General features: G+C 38.5%; 1 long non-coding RNA gene across 1 annotated transcript in view; it reads left to right on the top strand.

Moving 5' to 3' along the window:
* Positions 1 to 306: 306 nt before the first annotated feature.
* The window catches only part of LOC146437844 (uncharacterized), a 57,893-nt gene continuing 45,776 nt past the window's right edge, over positions 307 to 12,423 (top strand). Inside the window, exon 1 of the long non-coding RNA XR_014851561.1 lies at positions 307 to 671. This is a non-coding gene — a long non-coding RNA (uncharacterized LOC146437844). The remainder of the gene's footprint in view (positions 672 to 12,423) is intronic.

The raw sequence follows: 12,423 nt of genomic DNA, 5'->3' as shown, positions 1-12,423 counted from the left end.
TTGCCAAGCAGAAGAGCAGTTGTTTAATATTACCTCTGTTTAGAAACAATTATATCCAGGAAAATGCAATTCAGATCAGACCCTTCTAGAGCTTCTCAAGTTCTCTGTTAACTGTTTCAAAGCCAGTTGATGTGTTTGTCATCATTTGCTATTGTACTGTTGCCATCACTGTGCTGGTGCTGGGCAAAATACCAAAATTTGGGGGCGAGGGGGGGATGGTCAAGGAAAAGGTCAAGTGAAATGTGATATGATTTGGGTACTCAAACTTTCAGTCCCTCTAATTTCAAGCTTTAGTGATTAGGTTGTTCTGTGGAACCAGCAGGTCACATTGAGCAGGAAAGTTTGAGTGATGAGACGGAGGCAGGACTCAGCTGGGGTTACCTGGGAGATGACAGCACAGGTGAGATCCCTTAATCCACTCTGGTGGAGCAGAAGGACCAATCAGCTGGTGATAAAAGGGAACAGGGCAGGGGTTTTGGGAGGAAGGGTAAGTTTTACTCCTGAGGGTTATTTTGTGTTTCTAAAATGGATTAAGAGTGACAGAAACTGCCTGCCTACTTGCTTGCAGTGTTTTTCTTCAATTTATCCATTGCTTTGGCAGTTTTCTGCTGTGCATGAATCAAATGTTTACAAGAAAAATTGTTGTTCAAAGTTGACACTTGCATAAGAAGGTAAGTCTTGGAGTAGTCCATTTTTCTATTTATATATGTGGAAGGGTGATTCTTGCATGTGTTTTTGGGAATTCAGTCTGAATCATCTGGTTGTAAAATATGAGGATGATTGAGAAAGTACACTGGGAGATTTGCAGGTTTAAATTACCATGTTTTAAAACCAGAGATAATGAAATATGTGATAGGCTTATATAAGAATATTTTTCTAGATAACTATAAAAACAATTATAGAGTTGTTCCCAGTTTCTACTAATTTGTAAAGAGTTATTTAAATATTGTTAAATTATTACCACTGTTGTCAATTAACTCCAGTAGCACTGGTCTATCCCCTCCCTTCTGAAGGAAGAAAAATGCTCAAAAATGCTGCACTGGTAGGGAGCTGAAACAGTTATTTGCTGTGTGGGGGTAAAAGGAAGATGGGAGTCTCTGAGCTTTTAATTTCTAGGTCTGTTACCAGCATTGCATAGGAAAATGTCAGCTCAAAATTGAAATGTAGTAGCTGGAAGTCATAGATCCTAATTGTGGAACATGTAGCTGAGCAAGCAGTGTGCCTCACCCATGTGAAGTCTTAGGGAATTAAAAGCTCCAAAGTATTTTCTAGAAATCAGTTACTTCCTTTGGAACAGAAAAAAGAAAAAGGAGGAGGAAGAATCTTAGTGCTCCATTGTATCTTGTGGATAGATGACACAGTGATATACGAGACCAGCCCTGCTTTTGCTATTATAAATTCCCAGCAGTGGCAGGGAGCTGGAATGTGCTCTCCACAAGGCAGGCAGTCTGCCCACACTTGAGGCTAGGAAGGATTGGGCCCAGAATAGTGTTTTTGCTATAAGAACTTCTGCAGTTCTCTTCGGCTAAAAATATTTTTCTTTATGCAGAAAAAAAATTGTAAATAAAATTTAAGCTGAGCTACAGTAAAAAAGTGTGCCTTTAAAGATGATCCAATGACCTTATTGCTTTAAATTTAAGATGATGAGAAGACTTTAGGTGGAAAGATTTTGATTGATGATTCAAGGTGTGTGTGAGTAGGGTAAGTCATAAAGAATCAGAAAGGAGTAAAGAAGGAAAATACAAAAAGGAAATGAAAGGTGAGATTTGGCAGATATTTTTGGGAGCAATGGAAGAAACAGAACTTGGAGATGAAGAGGATGGAAGGAAAGGAAAAATGGATTGCAAAGAAAGGAAAAACAAGCCAAACCAAAAAACCATGAAAGGTTCATAAGCTTCTCTGGTGCAAGTAACAAAATTGAGATCCTAACTGCATAGAAACACTCTTAATATATGGCATGGGGTGTGGAATTGGGATGCTGGAAGTGGAACTGACTGTCCTAAGAATCATCCTGTATAAATGCTTTCATCCTCACTGGGAAATTTAGATTTTTCTTGTCTATTTTGTTCTTGCTATTTTTTTAGATTTTGTCTATTTTACATCACTCAAATGTTATTTTGGTTTATGTGTGGCTCATCGGATTTTTCCACTGCTTATATCATTTACAATTGTCACTGAAGATGGCTAGGTATAGTCTAGTAATGTTGGTGGAGAGCCTAGGAAAATACAACTTGACTCTAAAATACCCATTTTTTTTTTCTGAAATAAAAAAGCTTTAAGGAAATGGTGAATAATGGAATAAATCATGAGCTATAACAAGACTCTTTTACTGTCAAAGTCCCCATTAGACACACATACCACTAACAAGATTGGTAAATTAAGAACTGTGTAAACTGAGATGCTGCTTTCCTTTAGTGGAAAAGAAAGATATGCACTGAAGCCAGCTTGACATTGGCAATGCACAGTGCATCGTGTAACAATTATTATACTCAAAGCCCCACTACAAAAATCTAGTTTGGTTAATCTGTCATGTGGAGTGACCAGCTGTGCTCCAACAGCCCTTGCCTTAAAAGGGAAGCATGTGGGAAGATGCTTTGCTGTTATTTCAGGCTAGTGTTTCAAGGAGGGATGTAAAATGGTGCCAGGCTAGATTTTGGTAAATCTTCTTCATAAAATAAAATGTGGGATAGTGTTGTGTGGTGGGTGGTTTATTTATTTTTTTTTTTTAAATTTATTTATTTATGTTTTCAGCAAGCAGTCATTCAAGAGCCCCAGGTTTTCTGGGGTAGTACTCTTCCGTACTAGGCTGTTAGGAGCCAAATCCTTGCCCAAGCCTCCCTTTTGGTTTGGGAAGCCCAAACTGTTGAGTGTCAAGTCTGGGGACTACCTGTGATCCAGCAGTACCTCCCAGGGAGCAGTGTTGCTTCCAGTGCTGTGTCCTTTCATCTTTGATGTCTCTGTTGTGGATGAATTCCCTTCCTTCCGAAGTGTGGTCTCTGAAACCTACTTTGACAAAGAAGTTTTGTAGGAGCTGAGCAAAATCGGGTTTGGTTTGAACTTTCCGAACTTCTGAAACAACTTTAAACTATTTCATTTTTATCACTTATCTAGAGGGTGTATATCTTAAAATCTGTCATGAAATTTCAGGGACAAATGCTATAGATTTATGTCCCAGTCTTCCACCCATCTCTTTGAAAATGAAATCCTAACTTGTTTTCATCTCAGCGTATTGTTCACATTTAATGAGCATAAAACTACAGTCTAAGAGTAATTCATTATTAACAGTTATGGTCAGCGACTGGTATGGAATTTTGTAATATTTTTTTGGTATGTAGGGTGATGGTTGTTATGGTGCTAGAGATAGTCTGTGATTCAATCCAGAGTTAATTAATGATGACCAATAACACAAGTGTTTTCTGTTTCGTGTACCACTGTAGCAGATTGGTGGGATGGTCTTGGGAAGAGGGTAAGGCAAGAGGAAGTCCTGCCCTTAATTTCAAAATCTGAGCCTTGTTGTGCTGACAACTGACTCTCACCTCCACATCTATAGTTTAATGGATTTGTACTGTACAAGGGCAGATGCTTTTGGCATGAGAAAAGGAGAACTATTTCCCAGGGGCAGGACCAAGACCTGTGAAGTTCTCCAGCTGATCTATCTCTTGAACTGGGCCCTTGCCCTAAGACAAACAAGGCAATGTGTTAGGAACAAAAAAGAATTGTTTTGATCAAAGAGAGGGAATTTAACATAGCAGGTGCCTGCCATGTTGTGTAGAGAACTGTTGGAAGATGTTCAGATACTTGGATGATGAAAGGAAGGAATGCCAGATAAAGAATAGCTGGGTGACTTAAAGCTTGTTATGGGGTCAGTTTATGAAGAGGATTTTCTTGAATATAAAAATCTTGATAAATAAAGAAATATTTTAGTGCAGTTCTGTGGGATGGACTTAAAATATGAATAGTCAGCATGTTGGCAGAAAAACTGGAAAAACTGAGCTATATGTTGATAGAAGGTATAGTCAAATCCTCAGAACAACTAACTTTTTTTTCCTGTTTGATTTATTCAACTTTAAAGTGTAAGTTTTTAGGAACCACACTTTATTTGATGAGATTTATACCTCAAATAACTTCATTTCAAGGCAAACACATAGCTGCACAGCAGAGGTCAGGAATCTCCCACCTAAATAACTGAGTGGTCTTGCAAGTAAGATCTCCTCTCTGCTGCACACGTCTGTGCTAATGGTGCTGTTTGGCTGAGTTCAAAAGGAGATCATCAGGGAATATTGAACAACCTCATGTAGATGAAAAATGGTGTGTTAAAATAGGGCTAAAAGAATAGAGAAATGTCAAAAAGGTAGGAGAGTTCTTGGAAATTTTAGGAGACTCTTGGAAGAAGTTGAGGATCACAATCTCTGAGGAATATAAAGAGGGGAGAGGATGGAGTTGCAGGAGGAACCAGGAAATGGCATCTCTAAAAGGTTTTAGTCCAGAAAGTTATTGTATATACATTGTACTGGGTAGGCTCTTTGCTACTCTCCACCCTGGATGGACATTGACTTGGAGCTGACTGAGGGTGGGAAGATGACTGGGAATGTGGAGTGAGAGGAGACGATTTAAGGTCTGCTTGTAACTCTCCTTAATCCATGCTTTCGCTGATCATTGCAGTATGAAATCCTGGTACTGTTGATGCTTTGGTTCAAACAGCAGAAATGTGCACAGTGTAAGATAGGCACATCCAGAGCTTTATACAAATAAAATAATCTATCTTGGTTTTTTTTTTTTGCATATTCGATGCTTATTTTCTCCAGCTAGTTTTGTTTTTTGATCTCACTGAATGAAGCTAAAAGATGATAAATATGCAGAGGGAAAAATGAAGTAAGAACACCAGGAAAGTGAGCAGAATAGGAGAGGTTTACTTGTCTGAAGAATTTTCTGCTCATTAAAGTAAAATGAATTGCTTGATCTTATTTTCCCTAAGCCTAGTTCTATTTCCACTGGAATTGGTAAGAGGTTTTTCTGAGTAGCATGTGAGAATGAAGCACACTGTTTGCAGAAGCACCATTTATCATTTACTGCAATTTGAGTATCAGAGACCACTGTTCTGTATCCGAGTGAAAGTAAATGGATTAACACTTGCTGAGCTTAAAGCCTACATCCTTTAACCTTATTATGCCAAAATGCATGTAGTTTTTGCATGCATGCATGTAGCATGGACTTATAAATCCAGTTGTGATTTTCTGTGTGCTTGTTGTGTGGGTACATCATCATGTTAGCCATGTTATAATGATAACTCAAATGATAGTGCTGCTTCTGGTAACAAATATTCCTGTAGAAGAAAGATGCAGGCTTTTATAATTACAATGCAGAAGAGCAATTTCTGAGTTCACTAGGGAAAGTTGTAATTAGCTTAACCAGCCATCAAGGTTAACTTGACAGAAGTCTGTAGAAAAGCAATCTAAAGGAATATATTGGAAGTCAGTGACTTCAGAGATCTTGTTCCAGGGATAAAAATTCTATCTTCAGGTGAATATCTCTGAATTCCCCTTCAGCATCCCTATGGGAAAAATTTATTCCCATACTTTAAACTATTAACCTCTCTCCTATTTTTAAAGACCTAGGGTGGCTGAGTTTATAAGGGAAGAAGAAACAGTTAGGAAAACAAGAGGAGCTTATTTTTCCAATGTAACAAAAAATTAGTACTGTTGTCTGCAGTTTTACCAAAGGCTCTCATGTGTCTGTTTATGTGAGATTCTCCAAACTTTTGTGGTTTCAGTGGAACAAAAAAGGACCCGAGATTTTCAGATTTCTTTCAGCCAAAGAACACGATAGACATCCACAGGGGCAGGGGAGCAAGCCATGAAAAATAAGCTTCTGTGAGGCTTGGAAGCCTGACATAATTTTTCCCTGTCAGAACCTTTGGGCTTAATTCTGCTTTGCCTTGCACCCAGTAGAATTCCATTGATTTTTTTTTTTTTTTTTTAGTTCAGATGCTTCCGGTGTGAGCCACATGAGAGTGTGGCCATTTACTTTCAAGTTAGCAGTAGGTTTGAAATACTCAGTACTGAAGAAACTGGAGATACTATGATTATGAATGTGGGTGTTACTGATACTCCAGGAAGAGCTACATTTCATCAAGTCTGCTTAGGGAATAAGAGAATGAACTCCATTACTTCTAGGAAAATGCCAGATGTTGTCATAATATGTCACAAACTTCTGTCACTGAAATGTTTAACAACAGTACTAATGTGTGGTATTATGCTGATGTTGAACAAATAACTAGCTGTCAGCCTCCATATCCTCAGCAAACTTTTATGTCTGTGTGTCTGCCTAACCATTAGAGTTATTAAATTTTTTTTTTTTAAAAAGGACGCGGAAATAGGAACTTGCCGAGGAAGCACAGGTTACAGTGTTCTCCTCGTTTGAATCAGCAGGGTGGAATTCAGAAAACCAGAACAAGGAAGGAAATCCTTGAAATCCTTTTTATGGGGGAATGGAAGGACATCAGCATGCCTGTTCAAAAGTTACTGCTCTGTGTGTGTATATACATACATATACACAAGTAGCTCCAGAAGATTACAAATACTGGTTATGTAAAAAGTTCCCCCCTACTTTCATGGTGAGAAAAAACGGCCATCATCATTGCAATTTCAAGTTATGTAATTTGATCATTTGAAAGATTGCAAAATGGGCAAGGAAGATGCATCCATTTTTCTTGCAGAAGAAAATTGACCATAACCTCATAAGTGGAATATAGGACATTTAAGGCTGTATGTGTTGTAATACTGGCACATAGAATATATTCTAAGTACTTGGACAGAGAATTATTAGGAATTGCAAAAGAAATTCCCTCCTTTTTATTATTGGTGCTACAGCCATGATGCTGAGGGTTGCTCTTACCCAACTGAATTTTCTACTCTTGAGGATTGAATACTTGCATAGAAAAGTAGTGCTGTTTATTTAGCTAGTTTAGGTGAATATCTTAATTTGTAAAGACATTTTTGGAAGGTGGTACATTTTGCCATACTGAGGATTTTTGGCAGGGAACTTTGTATAAACACTACAAATGTAGTGGTTATACCAAGGAGGTGTTCTTGCTATGGCATCACCCAAATCAAGGACTCACGATTTGATCTCAAGACCTAGATCTGTGAAAATACTTAGATTCAATACTTATCTTGAAATTACTGGGAACTGCTTCTTTATTCCTTTGTGCAGCTCGTCCTAACAGAATGGTAGAAAGAAAAGAAGAATTAAAGATGAGGCAAAAGGAGAACATGGGAAGTGAACTGGGGAGGAGGCTCAAATCCCCACTTTCCCTGAAACCCTGGCAGCTCTTCACTGTCACAGGACCATGATTACTCTGTTGTGGGCTGGATACTTCACAGCTCATCGTCGTTAACTTTTGTCAGATAATGTTGGCTGTGCTGATCTAGCTCTCTTACACTGCTTCATGCACCTTCCAGCATGTTGACATTTGTCTTAAACCTTTTCTGTAAGACCCTCAGAGCAGTCTTTCCTGCTTTTAGCTTCTCACATAGAATCTGAGGCAGTGCAACCATTTTTATGTGCCCAAAATGCTGAACATCACAACCAGTGAAGTAAAAAGATTTGGGCCTTTTGTTCAGCATTAGGGATACAAGTTAGTGATCTCAGATGAAAGTTAACTTTTTTTACAAATTCCAAGATTTGTTGCCTATAGCTGAAGAGCCAAACCCCATTTTAAGGCCTAATTGTAATTTAAGTAGTTCAATCCTGCTGACATGCTTGTGTGGATAGCAATCATATTAATGGTTGCTTTCATGAATCATTTGCATCTAGGAAAACTCCTCGTGTGGGAATTTTGTATTGTAAATAAATTATATAGTCTTATCCAAAATAACTTGGTTAATCCTATCTTAGGTTATAGGAGAAATACTGTTCACTTGGGGAAAGCAAAATGATCACAGAAATAGAATCAAGGTAAACTTAAACCAGGATCATATTACTAGTTGGTTTTGGCTCGAGAATTGTAATTTCAGGAAAACAAAGGAGAGACAACCTTGGACCCTTACTAGATAATTGACAAATCTCAGTAAGTGATATTTTTATTTGAGTCAATATAATTTGAGAAAATTGCTTTGCACATGTCTCCCTGGAGATGATTTCTTTACACTGCATTCCCCTTTGACTTTAATGTAAAAAACTCGGTAGATTGAAGCTAAGCAGATAACACTCAGACTAGATGGGCTACTTGAATGTTTTGGGAATTACAGCGAGGTGCATCTGAGGTGCTTGGGAAGTGTTTTACTTGTGATAAAGCCAAGGTTCCCTGTTATTGCCAAGAAAGATTTGCAGTTGTAGATTTATTCTCTTTTTTTCATGTTTTTAAGCTTTCCAGAATGCACATTTTAATCCCTTTTGGTAAAGTTTCAGAGAGCTGGTAAAACATTTGAACTTCCGCTTTTCTTGATTTGCCAGGCTTCACTTCCAAATTAATGTGGTGAGCTCATTGGCATTGCTGATTTCACATTAGTCCATTCTTTCTTTTATTTATTTTTTTTTTTTTTTGGGTTTTTTTTTCCTTTTTTTTGTGAGGAAGAAATAGTTTTTTAATATGTATTATGGGTTGGGCTTCCTCCCCGCCCCCATGTTATTTTAGGCTGGTTAGTTTTTAATTGTGGTTTCCTTGTTTCTGCTGTGAGGTTTGTTAAGCAATGTTTCATGAAAAACAGTAGTGTATCAAGACTCTTAATGGAACCCTTGTTCCCTGTACAGATGTCTGCAATGCTATTTCTCCATGTCTAATGCATAGCAAAATATTCCACAATTTAAATATTTTGATCTGGATATGCTCGGTACCCTGTATATTCAGAAACAATCCTGCCATACTTCTGGCTCTTCCTTGAATCTGGTCACCTACGATTTTTTAGGCCTCTCTGTCAGATTGGAAGATGCTGGGGAGAAGAGTGTAGTGAATATAATGCCACTTCTCAAAAGAGTCCTCTGTCAGCTCTCAATTTAGGGAATTTTAGAGGATGTTGACCCAAGCAAAACAACTAATTTTCTCTTGTGAAGATTGTCTTGTTTCTGTATGGTGCTGGCAGAGGGAAAGGGTCTGGAGCCAAGTATGGGTATCCTGAAGCAAATCCCCCACCAAAACCCTCTATGTTTGGGAAACTTTCTCCAAAACAAAAATTTTAGAGAAATCCTCACATCACGTTTTTTCAGAAGTTTTACTTCTGCCACAAAAACCTAACATTTCCATTGAGAAAAGTGTTTTTTTAGTGAAGGTGACAACAGCAATAGTACAAATGGAACTTGAAGAACTTTGCTGTCTTGGAAAAGTTCCAGCCTTGTATGATTTTATGATTTGCTTCCTGTTGCTCAGCAGGAACTCATCTCAGATACCAGGCTTTTGGAAAATGTGCTGCTCCCACTATGGTTGGTTTATCTAATTTCTTATAACATTGAGATGATGTTTCACTTAAGACCTTCACAACCAGGAAAAGCAAAGCTGGGTTGACTATATGATAGTGGAAGGCAGTGGTGTGAAGTCCCTTATAACAGCTATGGCAGGATATTACTTTGAAAGTAATACCTTCTTCCCCCTACATGCTACAAGTGACCATCTAGTGAATGTTTCTATAGCAGTTCTGCTATTACCGCCAATTGTCTTGATCTTCTCTGTGTTTCTGAGCCCAGTCTGACCGAGCTGGGCGATTTGGAGAAATAAAGATTGCTAGTTATTGACACACTCACCATCAGGCATAGTTGATCTTGTCACTTCACTCCTTTTCTGTTGCTTCTCTTACAAATACTCTTCATGTTGTTCTGTACGCTAGAAATTTTTATCTAATCCTGTATGCTATCTATTTTCCTGATTTATCTTTCACGTTTGTCCTTAAAACTCTTCAAATTGCGCACTCTTGCACTTCAATCCAGTTCTAGGGATTAAACAGGTTTACTTTGTTTAAAAATATAAAATTCCTGACAATTAAAAATTTTCCATCAAAAAGTTGCTTTATTTTCCCCCTGGACTTCTAGCTGGAAAACAAATATTTTTTTCTTGGACTAAGGTTTGAATTAGAGGGAACTGTTGAGTTTGAACCAATAAAAATTTGTTGGTTTGCCTGATTTGATACATAAATTCAGTGCCTTTGTGGGACTGTAGTTTGGAACCTGCATCCACCATTGTTCTCCTCGAGTTTAGGGACCACGGAGAAGAATACAGGCATGGGGTTCTTCACTGAAACTTGCCTATCCAGGGCAAAAGAGAATTCCCCTCAAGTGAGAATTCAAACTGCCCTTTTTACAGGGACTCTGAGGATTTGTCAGCACACTATCTGTGTTTCTGTTCCCAGCTGGTGAATTCTTCATTTTTTCTTCTGGAATTCACCAACAGCTTTTGAACATTAATAGGTTTCTGGATTTTAGTCAGGAGGCAGTTAACTTCCCAAGTATTTCCTCCCCACTTTTATAGTTTCTGAAAGAACCTTCTACTCCTCTTTCACCACACTGAAGACAAACGGTTTTGTGGCGTACTTGAACAATACGGGACCTTCCAGGATGAGGAGCTCTATTTGCCAGGAAGTCTGGCATGGAGGACACAGCTGTAGGTCCATTTTTTGGGTTCAGCACTTTCAACCACAAAACCGGCAGTCAATTGCTGCAGCATTGAGCCTTAAGCCACATTTACCCTGACGAAGGGGAGCACTGTCCAGCTGGATAGTCCATGCTTTCAGCTCAGAAAAGAGGAGGAGTCTGCAGCAGGACAAAGGTTGAAACTGGTGGGAAAAGCAGGAAGTAGTTGTTGCAGCCTGGGCTATTAGTGGCTCTTCTGACAAGACAGTGCACAGGGGCTGGACCAGGAAGAGGGCAGTTATGAAGAATTATATATGGAAAGATTATTTGGCTTGACTTGTCCCGTGTCTTTTTCCTTACCCAGATGCTTTGACAGGAATGTGTGTGCTGCTTGCATTCCAATTGCACTGACTGCTAGGAGATAGTGTTGGTTTTTTCTTTTAAAGTGGTGTTTCCGCAACCGTGGAATTTCCTCTCTGGCATATAAACATTTTAAAAAAAAATTTATTTTTCATATATTTATATGCATATTCTTCGTCGGGTTTAGCCCTTACCTCACTGAAGTGTGATTTTGAAAGCTTCTCTTCTCTTGTCCATCTTGCCATGAGCCAGGTAATCAGAGCCTTGCCAGTATTACAGTGTCAGTAACAAGCTGTAAGCAGTAGATGGCACAGGAGAGGTACGAAAGAACCACTTACAAGTTTCTGCCTGTATCTTTAAGCAGTTTAAGAATACAAATAACCAAATTAGGAAGGTTTGTATCTAGCCTGTAGAGTGGCTGTTATGCTTGTTAACTTGATCTTTTATCCTAGATTAACTGAAGTCTTTGAATTGTAAGCATAATACCTTTTCACGGTGGGATATTTTGAAAATGAGTTTTCTCTTTACGTTGTACCATCTGCTAAGTGAAAACTAGACACTGCATATGCATGGAATAAAAGTTACAGGAATCATATGCTTATGCACTTTTTATCCATCATGACTTTCCCAAAGAGTACATGCTGAATTCTTGTAGCTGTTGTGTCAGGAAACAAATCTCAGGAGCATAAAATTTACACTATTTTCTTGCTTTGTAGCTCCCAAGGTTATGATCAAAAGCTTTTCTCAGTTCGTGTGCCATGGAACGTATGTCCCAGGAAGTTAATAGGTATTTGCTAAGGACGCAAATGCTTGTTTAATTTCCTTTGATTGGGGAGTGAAAAGTTACAGTGTAAACAAGGCTCCAGGTACTGGCCTAACGATCACAAAAATACCTCCATCTGTTTCTCACACCAGATTTCTTTTTTTTTCTTCTCCTTTTCATTTGTGTGGGGGAACGTCCTGGAAGGGAGAGGCCACAAAGGGAGCATGGTCTGTCAGTTTGTGTAAGGTCAGGAGCAGGGAACTCATCTCAGTTCTGCTTTTGACCTGATGTGTGACCTTGGGCAAACCGCGTTTCCTCTGTGGGCTTTGCTCCTGCTTGCTGTTCACTGTGTGTCATTCAAAATTGTGTAAAATGCTGTTCTGATTTGATACCCTATTTAGCCACTCACTGTGTTGCATAGATGTAGAGAAAAGTCAAATCCTATTTGCGTTCTCTCGTTCATATCTTGTGAGGATGATTTCTTGCTACTGTTGGTGCAGCCTTAGTACATGGAAAAAAAGAGGGTTCTTTTGTCTCTCAATGCACAAGATAAAAAACCCTTAGAATGCAGGAAGCTTTCTCATCTCCCACTGTGCTTTTAAGGTTAAACAGGTCTAAGTTGTTCTATATTATAAGAGGCAAAAAGGACCTTAAATTTCTCAGATATTTACAGCAAAAATAGTATTTTATGAGTGCGAGAGAATACAGAAACAAGGCACAGCATTTCCAATTTCTTGTTTAAA

Source organism: Lichenostomus cassidix, chromosome 4, assembly GCF_008360975.1.
Source record: "Lichenostomus cassidix isolate B80296 chromosome 4, HeHo_3.0, whole genome shotgun sequence".
Taxonomy (NCBI): domain Eukaryota; kingdom Metazoa; phylum Chordata; class Aves; order Passeriformes; family Meliphagidae; genus Lichenostomus; species Lichenostomus cassidix.
This window is presented reverse-complemented; position numbering and strand designations above follow the sequence as displayed.